Source organism: Nicotiana tomentosiformis, chromosome 2 (assembly GCF_000390325.3).
Source record: "Nicotiana tomentosiformis chromosome 2, ASM39032v3, whole genome shotgun sequence".
Taxonomy (NCBI): Eukaryota; Viridiplantae; Streptophyta; class Magnoliopsida; order Solanales; family Solanaceae; genus Nicotiana; species Nicotiana tomentosiformis.
Window position 1 is genome coordinate 134,416,052 of NC_090813.1, and position 17,433 is coordinate 134,433,484.

Consider the following 17,433-nt stretch of genomic DNA (forward strand, 5'->3'; position numbering starts at 1 on the left):
TTCTTTCTTGCATCTTCTGAGTTTATCTGTAAATCTGTGATTTTTTTCACTGCAAAATCTCTCTTCAAAAAACACAAAATCTTTGTTACCTCCTTCTATTTTTTATCTTTAAATCCAAAAATGGCAAAAACATCAAAAACCATTCCTCAAAAAGAAAAAGCTTCTTCTTCACAACTTGCCGCCGACAAAACACCGGTGGAGCCACAGCCTGAGGAGTGCGTTCCTGGGGCATGTATTCTTACCTCCGATTTTAAGGTCGATAAAGGCTCATCGGTTCCCGGCCGATGTGAGCCAGTATCGAGGTATATGTGTTCGATAACCGAGGGGCACCTCAAATAGCTAAAACAATTTGCAATTGGGAGAACAAAGAAATAGTAATCCCGTCTTCTGAAGAAGATATCACCACTTACGTAAAAGGATTTTTAAGTGTGTATACTTATCCTTTCGCGTTAGGTCCCCTCGACCCTGTTATTATTGATTTCTGCCGTCAATACCAAATAACCCTATGCCAGATCCATCCTTCTTTTTTGCGGATCATTATTTTGATCCGTTACTTCGTGAACAAAATCGAGGGGATGCCTTTCACCCTCTACCATCTCATTTGATTGTACTACCCTCGTCTCTTTTGAGGCGGGTTAATAAAACTTCAGTGCCGGGCTACCAAGGTTCTATTCTCGAGCATAGACTAGGACAGGGATCGAGGCTGGATGGGCAGGTTCGTTTGAGTTAAGACTTCGGACCTGATTCCGACTGAAAAAATGCCATTTCCTGAGGAGTGGAACATGAAGCGTAAGTGTAATTCTGTTGTTATCTCCTACTATTTTGCCCCCATTATTTCTTTCCTCACCGATATCCACTTTTTATGATACAGCGGTTCCTTGGATGCCCGGTGCAGTTCCTGACCTCAAGAACTGGGTACGTGATCTAGCTTCGACCTCCACATATGATGAGTGCTCATGGCGCGATTTGTCAAAGAGCCGATGGGAGGCCAAAAATCATGGTAAGCCTCTTTCTCGTATCTTTGGTAATTCGAACGAGATGCTTTCCATATACTTAAATCAATTTTCCTGTATGTAGGTGTGGGCAAAGATGCGGTTCAGATGCCCCCACCCGGTGAGGGAGAGGCTTCGATCTCTGCTCCAAAACCGGTGAAAGATAATAAGAGAAAAAGGGCCTCTGCTTCTAAAGATCCAAAACCGAAGACGAGGATGGCTCGTAAGCCGAGGAAGAATATTATCCCTTTAACCATGGAATCAGTTCTGCGTCTAAGGGATGAAGACGAGGAAGAAGAAGAAAATGATGGGTCTGTGCTTGTGGCCCGAATGAAAAAAAACATCGATGCCCCAAAGGTAGCTGCGTCGATGGTGATTTATAAAGCTCAGCCTCGGACTGAGGAGATATCGGAGGAAGGTTCGGGCAGAGTCCCCGAATCGTTAGAGATCGAGGATGCTTCCCACCGAAGTCAACAAATGGTGGGTATATCAAAAGAGGCCGATCCTGAAGCTCTTCAAACTGAGGAGAACGCCCCAAGCGAGTCGCTTGGGGCAATAGTAATCGAAGACTCGCCCAATTTCCCTACCTTTTCTGAAGGGGCGATTCGGGAAGCCCAAGCTTTAGGGGGCCTCGAGATAAACCGATCTCATGAAGGGGAGGACCCCTTCTGTGATTTGTTTACTGGTGTCGAGGATGTTGTTGGCCCTAGTGATATGTCGGGCCTTTTCTGTGAAGTGCAACAAGCTCTAAATCGGGTAAGCTCTAACTCCCTTCGTTGATACCACTTTCATGTTAGCTATTCTTTTCTAACTTCTTTTCTTCTTTCTTCGTAGGCCGCAGTAGTTCATCGAGAAGCATGTTCCCGGTCTCGAGCCAAACTGCGTCGATACGAGGCCGACCTTCAACGGGTCATGGAGGAGAAGAACGCCCTTAAACTCCTCTTAGGGCAAAGGGGAGAGGAAATCAAAAACCTCCGAGCTGAGTTGGCCAAGGCTCACCAAGATCAGACCGATCTGTCCGAGCAGGTAATGATACTATTAAAAGCCTATGGGCTCGATATCGGAACGATGGCTAATTTTTTGGTCTCATAACTGCAGCAGAAACTTGAGATGATTGTGAAACGCCGTGATGAGGTCGATGTAATAAAGGCAGAGTCATTGAAGTGGAAAGAAAGTATGGACCTCTTTGCTGCAGAGAAAGAGGATGCTCGAGCCCAATTATCATTAGCCAAAAATCAACTTCAAAGCATGAAGGAGAAAAGCTCGGTTCAAGCAAGAAGAATAGAGGAGCTCGAGGCTCGGTTGGCCTCCGAACTTGCCAAGGCCAAATCTGATGCCGAAAAAGCAAAGGCCGATGCGGATGCATTCGTGGTCGTCTATCGGACCAATTCTGAAGCTGCTTAGGTACAAGCAAGAGAGGTAGCCGAGACCGCCAACACTTGAGCACATTGGATTGCTGAACTTGCTAAGTGTCGATCTCGGAGGGAGACCCTAAAGTAGATCCATGCTCGAGGTTTTGATCTCACCGAAGAGATAAAAAAGGCTAAAGAGCTCGAAGCCGATGTTGAAGCCTTGGCTTCCGCTGATGATGATGGTGATGTTAATGATGATGGTGATGATGGAAGCAATAGTGGGTCCGAGAGCGGGGAGGAGCCCGATGGAGCAGAGACTGCCTCCGTAGATAACTAAGAAACTTAGCCCTTAGTTTTCATTTTGGTTTTTTGTGTAGGGTCCTGTTCGGACATTGTAAACATTTTTGTATATATATAAAGATCTTTTCTTTTCCCGACTTTCCTCTGTTTTATTCTCTTCCTCATGAAGATTTTGTTTCATTCATGCCTTATGAAGATTTTCATAAGGCTTTAGGCAATTTGATCATATTTGGACCCTGTAGCCTTTATAACCGAGTGAGTGCTTGCTCGAACTTGAAATAAGGTAGCCCGTAGGCTTAGTAGTTGAGTGAGTGATTGCTCGAACATGAAGTAATATAGCCCGTAGGCTTATTAGTCAAGTGAGTGATTCGAACTCGAAGTAATATAGCCTGTAGGCTTAATGATCGAGTGAGTGATTCGAACTCAAAGTAATGTAACCCGTAGGCTTAATGGTCGAGTGATTATTTGCTCGAACTCGAAATAAGAGTAGCCCGTAGGCTTAGTAGTCGAGTGAGTGCTTGCTCGAACTCGAAGTGATGTAGCCTGTAGGCTTTATTAGTCGAGTGAGTGATTCGAAATCGAAGTAATGTAGCCCGCAGGTTAATGGTCGAGTGAGTATTTTCTCGAACTCGAAACAAGAGTAGCCTGTAGGCTTAGTAGTCGAGTGAGTGCTTGCTCGAACTCGAAGTGATGTAGCCTGTAGGCTTTATTAGTCGAGTGAGTGATTCGAACTCAAAGTAATGAAGCTCGTAGGCTTAATGATCGAGTGAGTGATTCGAACTCGAAGTAATGTAGCCCGTAGGCTTAATGGTCGAGTGAGTATTTGCTCGAACTCGAAACAAGAGTAGCCCGTAGGCTTTATGATCGAGTGAGTATTTGCTCAAACTCGAAATAAGAGTAGCCCGTAGGCTTAGTAGTCGAGTTAGTTCTTGCTCGAACTCGAAGTGATGTAGCCCGTAGGCTTAGTAATCGAGTGAGTGCTTGCTCGAACTTGAAATGATGTAGCATGTAGGCTTTATTAGTCGAGTGAGTGATTCGAACTCAAAGTAATAATATAGCCCGCAGGCTTAATGGTCGAGTGATTATTTGCTCGAACTCGAAACAAGAGTAGCCCGTAGGCTTAGTAGTCGAGTGAGTGCTTGCTCAAACTCAAAGTGATGTAGCCCGTAGGCTTTATTAGTCGAGTGAGTGATTCGAACTCAAACTAATGTAGCCCGTAGGCACAATTATCGAGTGAGTGATTCGAACTCGAACTAATGTAGCCCATAGGCTTAATGGTCGAGTGAGTAGTTGCTCAAACTCGAAATAAGAGTAGCCCGTAGGCTTAGTAGTCGAGTGAGTGCTTGCTCGAGCTCGAAGTAAGAGTAGCCCGTAGGCTTAATGGTAGAGTGGCAGTCCCCGATTTGTGGGTTAATCATCGGCCCTTGAGCCTGTTTGCGTAATAGATCATGAAATAGAGGATGGTTTGTGAGACATGAGATATGGGCAAAGAAGCTTCTTTTCATGTCGTTATACATGTGTTTATATTTTGTACCAGGGATCGAGCAATCTACACGAGCATGGTTCGTTTTGACCATTTGGCTCTTACCATTTTTCCTATCGGAACCCTGTTGTTATGAAGTAACTTTCTTGCATCGAACTTGATATATTTGAGGGTAATCCCCCACCAGTATTCGAGGATGATTGTAAAGAGGTCTCAGATACTGTTAAATTATTCTAAGTTATCACGATCAATGGTTGCCTCATTAAACACCTTGCCGAAAAACCTATTTGGGATAAAAACGGTCTAAGAGAAAAAGAGTGCAACGCGTGCTTTCAGACCTAAGGCTTTGTGTTGAATGATCCATCCTTGTTCTTGATTGAACTCCTGCAAGGGTTAGTTTCGAAATATAAACGAACATGGGAGGGTCGTACCTTAGCAGTAGTATCGTTTTAGGTGTGGCACGTTCCAATTACTTGGTAGTTGTTTGCCATTTATAATACCGAGTTTGTAGGATCCTTTACCGACGTTTTCGAGTACTTGATACGGTCCTTCCCAGTTCGAACCTAGTTTTCCTTCGTTTGGATTTCGGGTGCTGAGGGTGACTTTCCTTAGCACTAAGTCCCCGATTTTAAAATGGTGAAGATTAGTTCTTCGATTATAGAATCTTTCGATCCACTTCTTTTGGGCGGCCAATTGGACCAGAGTGGCTTCTCGTTTTTCATCCAATAATTCGAGGCTAGTATTCATAGCCTCGTGATTTGACTCTTCTGTTATATATCGATACCCGGCACTGGGTTCTCTGACTTTGACTGGAATCAAGGCTTCAGAGCCATATACTAAGGAGAACGGGGTTGCCCCCGTACTGGATTTTGATGTTCTTTGATATGCCCAAAGCACGTTGTTCAACCTTTTCTTTAGGTTTTGAATGATAGTCTTGTTCGTCGATTTGGCCTATCCGTTCCCACTAGGGTGATACAATGTCGATAATATCCTTTTTATTTTGTGGTCTTCGAGGAATTTTGTCACTTTGCTGCCGATAAATTGTTTCCCATTGTCACACACTATTTCGGCGGATATCCCAAATTGACATACGATATGATCCCAGATGAAGTCTATAACCTTTTTCTCTCTTACTTTCTCGAACGCCTGTGCTTCAACCCATTTAGAGAAATAGTCAGTCATAAATAAAATCAACTTAGCTTTACCTGTTGCCTATGGGAGAGGGCCGACGATATCCATTCCCCATTTCATGAATGGCCATGGGGATAGGACTGAGTGAAGTTGCTCTCCGGGTTGATGGATCATCGGTGCAAACCTTTGATATTTGTCACATTTTCGAATAAACGCCTTTGCATCTTTGTCTATATCGATCCAATAATATCCTGCTCTGATTATTTTTCGGACTAATGAATCGGTACCAGAATGATTTCCATAAGTACCCTCGTAAATTTCACGTAGGATGTAGTCAGTGTCTCTTGGACCTAAACATACTGCCACTGGTCCATCGAATGTCCTTCGGTATAATGTTCCATCTGTAGTCAATGTGAATCGAGCAGCTTTGGTTCGCAGGGCCCTCGAATTTTTAGGGTCCGATGGGAGTGTTCCGTTCTCTAAGTATTCAATATACTTATTCCTCCAATCCTATGTTAAGCTTGTAGAATTTATCTCGGCATGACCTTCTTCGATCACAGACCTCGAGAGTTGAACGACAGTCCCCAAGCTGATCTCATCTTCCTTGACCAATGATCCCAAATTTGCAAGTGCATCGGCCTCACTGTTTTGTTCTCGAGGTATATGTTGTAAAGTCCATTCTTTGAAACCGTGCAAAGTTACCTATAGTTTGTCCACATACCTTTGCATTCTATCCTCTCGAACTTCAAATGTTTTGTTTACTTGATTTACCACCAGTAAAGAGTCACACTTGGCTTTAATGACTACTGCTCCCAAGCGTTTAGCTAACTTGAGACCTGCAATCATGGCCTCATACTCGGCTTCGTTGTTAGTTAACCCAGTAGTTTTGATAGATTGCCTAATAGTGCTACCCGTAGGCGATTTTAAAACGATGACTAGCCCGGACCCTTTTAGGTTTGACGCCCCGACTCTGAAAAGGGTCCATACCCCCGATGATGTACCCGATTTCAACAAGAGTTCTTTTTCGACTTCGGGTACGAGGGTTGGCGTGAAATCGGCCACGAAGTCCGCTAAAATTTGAGACTTGATGGCCGTCCGGGGTTGATATTTGATATCGTACCCACTGAGTTCGACGGCCCATTTGGCCAATCGGCCTGATAGTTCAGATTTGTGTAAAGTATTACGAAGTGGGTAAGTGGTTAATACGCATATGGGGTGATATTTAAAAGTATGGTCTTAACTTTCTAGAGGCGTTTATCAGTGCTAGTGCCAATTTCTCTAAGTGTGGATATCTAGTTTCTGCTTCCCCTAAGGTTCGACTTACATAATAAACGGAAAATTGCGTACCTTGATCTTCTCGAACTAGGACACCACTTACAGTGATTTCCGATACTGCCAAGTACAAGCAAAATTTCTCGTCTGCCTTTGGAGTGTGCAACAGTGGTGGGCTCGATAGGTATCGTTTCAATTCCTCTAATGCCTATTGGCATTCCGGGGTCCAGGCGAAATCGTTCTTCTTTTTGAGCAGAGAGAAAAATCTGTGACTTCGATCCGACGACCTTGAAATGAATCGGCCTAAGGAAGCAATCCATCCTCTTAGCCTCTGCACGGCTTTTACACTGTCCACGACAGCGATGTCTTCAATGACCTTGATTTTATTGGGGTTTATCTTGATCCCTCGATTCGATACCATAAAGCCAAGAAACTTGCCCGAACCGACCCCGAAAGCACATTTCTTGGGGTTGAGCTTCATGTTGTATTTCTTTAAAATCTCGAATGTTTCCTGCAAATGAGCCAAATGGTCCTCTGCGCACAGGGACTTAACTAGCATGTTATCAATATAAACTTCCATTGATTTACCTATTTGTTCCTCGAACATTTTATTTACTAGGCGTTAGTAAGTAGCTCATTTATTTTTTAGCCAGAAGGGCATTACATTATAACAATAGGTTCCATACTTGGTGATAAACGAAGTCTTTTCTCGGTCCTCCGGGTTCATTTAGATTTGATTGTACCCGGAATAGGCATCGAGAAAAGTAAGGATCTCGAGGCCGACCATGGCATCGATTATGCGATCGATGTCAGGCAGTGGAAAAGAATCTTTGGGGCATGCCTTATTTAAATCCTTGTAATCTATACACATTCTAAGTTTGTTCCCTTTTTTAGGGACTACAACTATATTAGCTAACCATTCGGGATATTTCACTTCCCGAATGGACCCTATTTTGAGAAGTTTAGTTATCTCGTTCTTTATGAATGCGTGTTTTACCTCGGACCGGGGTCTTCTCTTTTGCTTCACCGGTTTGAACCTAGGGTCCAGGCTTAGCCGATGCGTCGTTATATCCGATGGGATCCCTGTCATGTCTAGATGGGACCAAGCAAAACAATCTATGTTATCAATAAGAAATCGAATAAGCTTTTTTCTGAGTTTGGGGGTTAATCCCGTTCCCAGGTATACCTTTCGTTCGGGCAGATATTCGATTAGTACGACTTGCTCCAGTTCTTCGACCGTTGATTGGGTAGCGTTGGAATCATCAGGGACTACGAAGGATCGAGGTATCCCTTGCTCATCATCTTCGTCAATATTCTAATCTTCTAGTTGGGTCGAAGCTGACGTCCGTGATTGATATTTGGCATCACGTTCCCCCTTCGAGCCCGAACCCTTTGTCGATGAAGGAAAGGATATCTGAATTGCTTCTTCGACGGCAAACATTTCCCTTGCGGCTGGTTGTTCCCCGTATACTATTTTGATTCCCTCCGATGTTAATAATTTAAGAACCTGGTGGAAGGTTGAAGGTACAACTCTCATATTGTGGATCCACGGCCTTCCAGAAAGGGCGTTGTATCTCATAACGTCTTCTATTACGTGGAACTTCATTTCCTGGATAGTCTCGTCCACATTTATCGACAGAATTATCTTGCCTTTAGTAGTTTCACATGCCATATTGAATCCGCTTAGAACCAGGGTTGCGGGTACAACCTGGTCCTGTAGATCGAGCTGTTCTACAACCTTTGATCTAATAATGTTGGCTGAGCTACCTGGATCAATTAACGCACGCTTAACTTTAGTTTTATTCATAAGTACGGATACTACCAGTGCATCGTTGTGAGATTGCATGACTCCTTCTGCATCTTCATCATTAAAGGACAAGGTTCCTATAGGTGCGTAATCCCAAGTTCGAGGTCGCTTTTCTCTCATAACCGAAGTTTTAGTGCGTTTAAGTACCAACCCCTGAGGGGTATCGACGCCACCGATGATCATGTGGATGATGTGCTGTGGTACTTCCTGTTCGTTTTGTTTACCGAAATATCTGTTTTTGAAATGGTTTTTGGCTCTGTTGCTTAAAAATTCTCAAAGGTGCCCTTTATTGAATGACCGGGCTACCTTCTCTCTTAGTTGCCTTCAATCTTCCGTTCTGTGTCCATGAGTACCATGATATTCACACATTTGATTGGGGTTACTCTAGGCAAGATCGGTTTGCATAGGTCGAGGCCATTTAGCATCTTTGATGCGTCCGATAGCCGACACGATGGCGGATGCATCGATGCTGAAGATATACTTCGATAACTGTGGTGCTTCCTTAGGTCCGCTATGCCTATCGAACCCATTTCTGTTCATCAGTCCCCGAGACCCTTGGCTTCGATCATTTCTCTTTTTGCCTCGTACGGGGTTGCGTGAAAGTTTACTACCCCCGACGATCTCCATTGTACAGCCGGTATCGATCCTTGCTTGACCTTGTTTCTCGATCGTTATCCCTTTTAAAATCGGATCCAGAACCCAACTGGTCGTCTTCGACCTTATTTTAGATTGATACCGATTGTGCACATCGGCCCAAGTAATAGCTAGGTATTCGATTAGGTTATGCTTCAACCGCCGTGAAGCCATCGAGCTTCGTTCGTTCAGACCTTGAGTGAAAGCTTGAACAACCCAATCATTTGTGACTGGTGGTAGATCCATTCGCCCCACTTGGAAACGAGATACAAGTTCTCTTAGCATCTCGTTATCCTTTTGTCTTACCTTGAATAGGTCCGACTTCCGGGTCTCGACTTTTATGGCCCCGGCATGTGCTTTTACGAAACAATTTGTAAGCATAGCAAAAGAATCAATAGAGTTTGATGGTAAATTATGATACCATATCATTGCCCCATTCGATAGGGTTTTACTGAATTTTTTCAATAATACAGATTCAATCTCATCACCCTCTAGATCGTTTCCTTTAATGGCACATGTGTAAGAGGTGACATGTTCGTTGGGGTCGGTCGTCCCATTATACTTAGCAATTTCGGGCATACGAAACTTCTTTGGGATTGGTTTAGGGGCCGCGCTCGGGGGGAAAGGCTTCTGTACGAATTTTTTGGAATCTAAGCCTTTCAATATCGGGGGTGCCCTCGGGATCTGATCAATCCTGGAGTTGTACGTTTCCACTTTTTTGTTCTTTTCTTCGATCCTTTTTTCTCCTGATTCTATTCGTTTTGTCAGTTCTTTGAACATCTTAACAATTTCGGGATTAGTCCCCGATTCTTGCTCATTTGATCTCACCATAGTTGGTTCCATTCTATGGGTGACTTCCCGGGGCGGATTGGGCTCCGACCTTCTCGGTATCTGGGTTTGACTCTATAACTGAACTATTGCTACCTGTTGAGCTTGCAATAATTTCGAAAATCATACGCAAGCTGACTTCATTTTCTTCAACGTTATGGGTATCTCGAGCTGTAGATCGAGTACCACCATGAATGCTATTTTCAGGTTCAGAATGTTGGTCTGCCTCGATGGCCACATGTGAGTTAACGTCCAATGGTACTTCGACTCGAGCTCCAACGGCGTGGACGAGCGGCCTTTCGCCACCGGGCGCCAAGTTATTGTTCTCATCTTGAAAGCCAGCTTCGTTGCCGATAGGCAAAGCCATTAATTGGGAGTTCGCAGTTGCTAGTCTGAAATCAGAGATGCTTCAAAATAAGCGTGAAACGGTGAGTATTTTAGAGATTCGTGTCAAATAGCCACTGTTATCCTTAGCCCCATGGTGGGCGCCAAACTGTTTACCCGAAAAATGGATAGAGTTAAATTTATACGTAGTTCTAAGGGTATGTGGTATAACTTGACACAAATTGTAAGAATGAATAGAAATATCGAGTGTTGACTGTAGAGAATGAAAAATAAGCAAAGTTGGAAAGAAGATAATTTATGGATTAAGCAAGATGAATCAATCTATGAAGCTAAAAAAGGATAACTCCTCAATATATGAGTGTATGATATCTCAGTTACAATGTATGCCAAACTTGGTCCTTACAGAAATATAGCCATCATTTTTATAGTGGAGGATCCTACTTTAAATATAATTAAAAATACATAGTGGAGAACACATGATAAATCAGCTTTTTTCTAATTCCCGCCGAGATTCTCTCTCGTAGTGTGGCTGCAACGGCTCTTGTCTATGAGCTCGATCTTGATCGGAATCGGTATTGGTCGGTTTTCAGTTTTAGAGCTCAATGCTTACTCGGGGTTCGGTAATGACTTGGGCTCGGTATTGGTTGGCCTCTAACCCTTAAGCTCGATTCCATCACATCTCATCATAGTTCGATTCGGACCCGAGCTCGGTAATGACTTCGAGCTCGGTATTTGACCCGTACCTGAAATTTGAAGCTCGTTTGTGCCTTCTTCGGATCCCATCTCGATATTATGAAGACTTTTTTCGGTCCATTATATTCCCATCTCGATCAGACGTACGAAGGCCGAAATCAGTTTCGACCGTATACAAATAGGTTTTTTTGTTTTGAGCTAAAGCAAGTCTCGTACTATTATTAATTGGGGTGCTACTAGCTATATTTATGTGTGAAGATTTATGGAAAAATATAGAGATTATTCAAAGATTTCATAAATCATTTTCCTTCAACATTTAAACCCTTTTAAGCAGAACCCGATGATATAGTGAAATTTTGGCTTTCTATGTGTTATTCTACTAAGTTAAATATTCTTTCAAAGCCATGGAAAATGGGAGAAGACGCATGATGTTTTCGGAAAATGAGATACTATGGAACTCTTTAGTCCCAAACATAAACTGCAAAATGAAGAAGAGGTGTAACGTAATGCTATTGGAGTATTAACAGGGATTTTTTAAGTTTAGTACAGATAACGTACCAGGCAAAGAGAAAGTTGGCATCTTACTTATAATTTGTTCCTCTACGAACGCAACTAACTAGTGTAATACATGTGTTGCATAATTTTAAGAGTTTTAACTAATATATCTGTTGCACTAACATGTAACCTTTATCTCTAGCAGGAGGTGATCTATTTTATTTATAAAATTTAAATCTCACTTTCTAAAGAGTTACTTTTAGGTATTTTATAGGTAACCTGATAGTGTAAAAATATGAAAATTAGAAGGAAAAGGGAGTGCCGAAAAATTAGAATTTATGTATGTGCGAGAATCCATCATATACCCTAACCTCAAGAAATTCAGAACCTTCTTGAGCGGTTCGTAGCTATACAGAAAATGCTTTTTAGCACTTCAGTAGAATGAAAGAATAAAATAGGTATACATGTATATTTGTCAGTAAGCAGGTAAGTAAAAATTAAAACTTAGTTACACAATCTTTGTAGGAGTGGCAATGCCTGTAGAGACTAACTTTATTTTCTTATATTAGTAATCGTATGTAAATTGGTTGAGCTAATTAAAGGAATGAAAACAACAATTAATTTGAAAAAACATTGAAGAAATTTTACGTCACAAGGAGGGATGAGACATGTGGTAAGCACGAAGATGAAAATTAAAGTTACAACTATTTAATTTGATTAAATGGAATAAAACTTTAATAGAATAGAGCCAAGGTGGAGTAGGTTACAAGTGAGAAAGAAGTTAAAGACAAGACTGTTCCAACCCCATTACTATCCTTAATTAATTTTTATTATCCATCTATTTAATCCCATACGCCTAACTTATTGGGAGAAGTGGCACTTCAGCCACAAGTTTGAAAACTTAAGATTCGAGCCTAGCTAGAACACTAGAGATTGGTACTGATTGTGTAATTCTTGGCCAGAGATAAAGGATAATAATAATAATAATGAAGTAGGACACTAGTTCTACACCTTATTAGTGGAAGTCCTAGCAAAAAGGTTTGGTTCATATAATGTTTCCTGTGTACTTCAGTACTAGTCCCTCTTATACATACTTTTTGTGAGTTGCTATTGTGACTTATTGCAGATTCGGACTTTCAAGAATATAATTACAGAGGGAATCACAGAATATTTACGCGCATCCAATATTTATATTAATACTAATAAATCCATAAGATGTAGATCTTACATAAACTTTTATCACTTAGCAACGATTAATTAATATGTCTATTAACTTTAATTTGGGACTATTAATGTTAAACTAATAGATTTGCTGCAAACATGAATAACTTTATCTATTGATTAAAGTTGCTTGCGTAATCTAGGAGTTAATCACAATAATTTATGATTCCAATTAGTGGATACATATCCGACGAAGGATTTAGGCAGATCAGTGTTACGCATTCATCTAAATTATATAATTAGTGGTATTCTAATTTATTTCTTTTGGGGAAACCCTATGGATTGAAAGTAGTATGAGTAGGATTTCCAATTTATCAAACTCTTTAATATAATGTAAACTCCGATATATTATATGCCAATGGTCGTACATACTTTGTTGATTTGCATCGGATTCTGAATGGTTTTTAAATTGGAAAGCTGCATGACATAGACCAAATTTTGCATGTCCAATGAGTGGTTAGTGGTTGCTTGAAGGAACATGATAGCAAATTCGATAAGAAGAAAAAAGCTTGATATATTTATTTATGAAAGAATTACAAGAAAATACACGTGATTTTACGCCATAATAAAAAATGATCTATGTTTTTAAGTTTTTACCTGACCAAACTCATATTATACATATTTTGAAAGCACTAGAAAATTCAAAATCTATATTCTTACAACAATTGCTTCTAAAAGCTATGGAGTTAAATCTGTGTTCTCACAACCATTGATTTCACTCTCTCCCTCTCACATCTTCTATATATGCTTCAAGGGGTCGTCCGCCATTATTGCTTCTTTCCCTGTATCACCTGGTTGCAATGTAAGAAAATTGAAGAGTAGAAGCCCACCAATGAAGCTTTGCTTTCGAAAATAGGATTTTTTGAGTTTGTTAGTTGTTTGGATTGAGTATTGTTCCAATTCATTGAAAATATCAAAAGGAGTTCAAGATTTAAATTTGAAATGTTTTGGAGTAGATTTGAGCAAGATTTGAGTTAAATTTCAGAAAAGATGCAAAAAAGAAGACGAAATTAGCTTTTTGTATAATTATGTATAATCTTGTATAATAGTGTATATTAGTGTATAAACACATCTTATACACTATTATATACTTTTATACACCTTTATATAAGCGTATGTAGACGAACTTCTTCCACGACTTTCAGTTGCAATTCTTGTTCAAAACCAGTCCAAATCTTCATTAAATGACTTCAAATTTTATATACAACCTCCTTATACTATTTCTAACAAGTCTAAATAACATCCACTCCAAATTTCTCACAAAATCAAATTCAAAATTTAAACCCACATATTTAAACTTGTTAAAAATTTAATTTTCACAACCTAAATGGATTTGGTTTGTTGAACTAATATTTGAGTCATAATTACTGATTCGAAAATTAACTTAAAAGTTTGAGCAATCTTTTTTAAAAAATAAATAGTAATTTCGAGAACCTATTGGAGTTGAATGTTGAATTTTAGCCTATTATTTTTGGGCTAGTTGGTTGTAAATTAAAATATGAGCTATAAAATTGAAAAGTAGGAAGCCGAGTTGTTCTTATGTAAAATTTTTCGTTTATTTATTAATGGAGCTACAATTTTTTTTTTAGGGTAATTAAATCTTCTTAAACAATATTATCCTGTGTTAGTAAGAATATTATCATGCGAGTTTCTATTCCACGTGCAGAGTTTCAACTTCTCCAAAACATAAGAGGGTCGCGGTTTCTATACATTTATATAATGCTGTTAAATGGATAGGTTGAGTCAATTATTGACAGTAAGAACAAGTTACGTTGAGTGAGAGAGTATTTGTTCATAATTTTTAACTTATCATATTTTTGATGATTGAATACATAACTTTCGGTCGAAAACATATTGAAAAGCCGATCATAATCTAATCGCATGATCGACTTTAGAAATCTATTATTCAGCTAGTAAAATCTCCTTTATGAATAATATAAAAATATCAGAAAGAATAAGAAAAAATATACAAGCATATGGGGTGACAACATATGGTTTTTAGATTGTTTTGGCTTAATTAAAAATGCTAGTCTTGAAAACACTTTTGGTGTTTTACCGAACACTACACCCATGCTAACCACACCTTTATACATCCATGCTAGGGTGTACAAACCGAACCGGAAAACCGCACCAAACCGAAAAGTCAAACTAAATCGATTTAAAAATCCGACTAGGTTTGGTTTGATTTGATTTGGTATTGAGTAAAAATATTCGAACCAAACCGACATATAAATATATAATTTTTATATATAATTTCAAGACTTTATATAGAATTTTATGTTAAAATATCTAAAAATATTTGAGAACCTCTCGTGGGATATAATATTTAATAGAACTATAAAGTGCATTCATTTTCATTTACTTTAAATAATAGACTGTATCACTTTCTTATTATGTGTTATTGAAATGCGTCAATCATCTCTTTGTTCTTTCATATTCATATGTCAAGATTTATTATATGTTTTTCGAATTTGAAGTGGTATTTCGATAATTTAAAATTACATAGAACATATCATTATTTAGGTATTATATTGATTTTTATGTTTAATCATTAAATTTGGTTAACCCTTAAAGCGTGCATCAACCAAAAATTATTGGTAGACGATTAAGAAAATAAACTATTATGTGTTACTAAAAAAAATCTCCCATAAGATCACTTTAATAGATCATATGTTTGTTATTTTTTTTTATATTTTTAGTAAACATATATTCACTTATCAAAATTGTATCTATAACTTTAATAATGCAAGATTGAAATAATATTCATGTAACAAAAAAATCCAAAAAATCCGACAAAACTGAACCAATCCAAACCGATATAATTGGTTTAGTTTGATTTTGATAAAATCCGAACCAACCCGGTCCATGTACACCCCTAATCCACGCTAACCATTGCTGGGTTATTTTTATATCCAATTGACTAGCTCTCTCTACCATAATCATATTGAGAAGTTAATTGACTTTAAGTTCATTTTAATTTGAGAAAACTACCCTGTATAACCCCTAAAAATTTTAATAGCCCGTATTTTTTTCCTGGACCCGAAATGTCCCTCAGGCCCAAACATATTACATCTAATGGCCCATAATCCATAATACACTGACCCGCCTCTTAACTCATTTTTCTATTCCACTCGGCTCTCAATGCACTGACTCGCCTCTCGAAACACCATTTCTTCTCAAACACAACTTCTCCATGTTTACTCTTGCTCTCGATATAAGTCAAAATTTTAGTAGGTTTTCTGATTTTTATTCATAGTCGACTCCATAATGGAGGAAAAGAAGTCTTTGAAGAAAAATAGGAAGTTGAGGGCATCTCCACATTCTATGAAATTAGCTGGTAAATTAATGAAATATAACCCTAGTTTTATTAAGAATGATGATGACGATTTTGAAGATTTACCAGAATTTGGGTGCGATTTGAGGCATGCAACCCCTCAATCTGTTGAAGCAAGGCAAAATACCCCCTATTGAAGGAATGCAAAGTACCCATGTTGATAGAAGGACTCGTTCGCATAGCGGGACTCCCAGCGATAGAGTAACGAGGTCACAAACTGCTCAGCGAGTAGTAGTTGAAAAAGGCACAAGTTTAAAAAGAAAGATCAAAATGGTGGGAAAGGATATTGTGAAGGATAAGGGTAAAGGTTCTAAGAGGAAGGCTAAAACGGATGGGGATGATGTTCCATCAAAAAAGAGAAAAGTTCATGTTGATCAAAAATGTTCTAGCTTATCTGATTTGAAGGTATTTTCTAATAATATAACTTTGACTTGTGTGCGCTTAGTTTATTTTAGTATGTAGAAAATTTATCCAATATAGTAGTTATGTTCCAGATTTGAATATAAAATGTATCATTCTTTTTCATATAGCATATAATTTGTATCAAGTCAATAAGTAATGTGCAATTTGTATATAAAGTGTATCATCTATCCACATAGTGTATAAGCAATGTTTAAAGTGCGTATTTGTGATTGTTATGAAGCTTATATATATATTTATATTTTTGTGTTGTCTGCAGCTTTGGGTTTACTATGTTCCTTTGGGTGATCATTATAATACTCATATCAGTGTGCATACAAACTGCAGTATAGTGAAACATTTGAAAGATACTTTGGATGATCAACAGATTGAGATGTTTAGAAGAACATATTTTGGTTATTTTGTAAACTTGCCCGAATTTTTTTATACAGAATCAACTTATCCATTCACTATTACTTAGGTAAGTGGTGTCACCTAAAGATGATGAGTTATGGATTAAAGTGAATAGCACCAAGTTGCGCTTTGGACTTACAGAGTTTTTTATTATCACAGGTTTAAAGTGTAATGGTGATTCCAATAAGGATTATGAATCTGTCAAGTCGAGTCGGTTGATGGAATTGTACTTTCCAAGTATGTCGAAAGTGTCTAAGAAATTGTTAAGTGATTGTTTCTTAAAAAAGATGTGAAAATCTGGTGAGCACGCATTAAAGATTGCAGTATTGTATTTCATTCACAGTTTTCTATTTTCTATTACGAATGATGATTTGATAACAAAGAATGATTTTCTGTTGGTTGAATCTGGTAATTTTGAGACTTTCCCTTGGGGAAAAGTGGTTTTTAATGCTACGTTAGAGTCAATGAAGGATAAGGTTCGTAGCAGGAGAGAGATGTACCGATATGGTGATTTGCCTTTGGCATTCCAGTGTTGGTTTTATGAATGTTACCCCTATACTCACAAAAACCTCGCTTACTGGATTGGAGATCTTGTGCCACGCATAATAAACTAGACTGCAAAGAAGAAGGTGACCTTCAAGAGGTTGAGGAAAGAATTTTTTCTTTAAGTCAAGAGCAGATAAAAAAATATTTTTGTTTAGTTTACAACATTTTGTAGCAATATATATGAATCT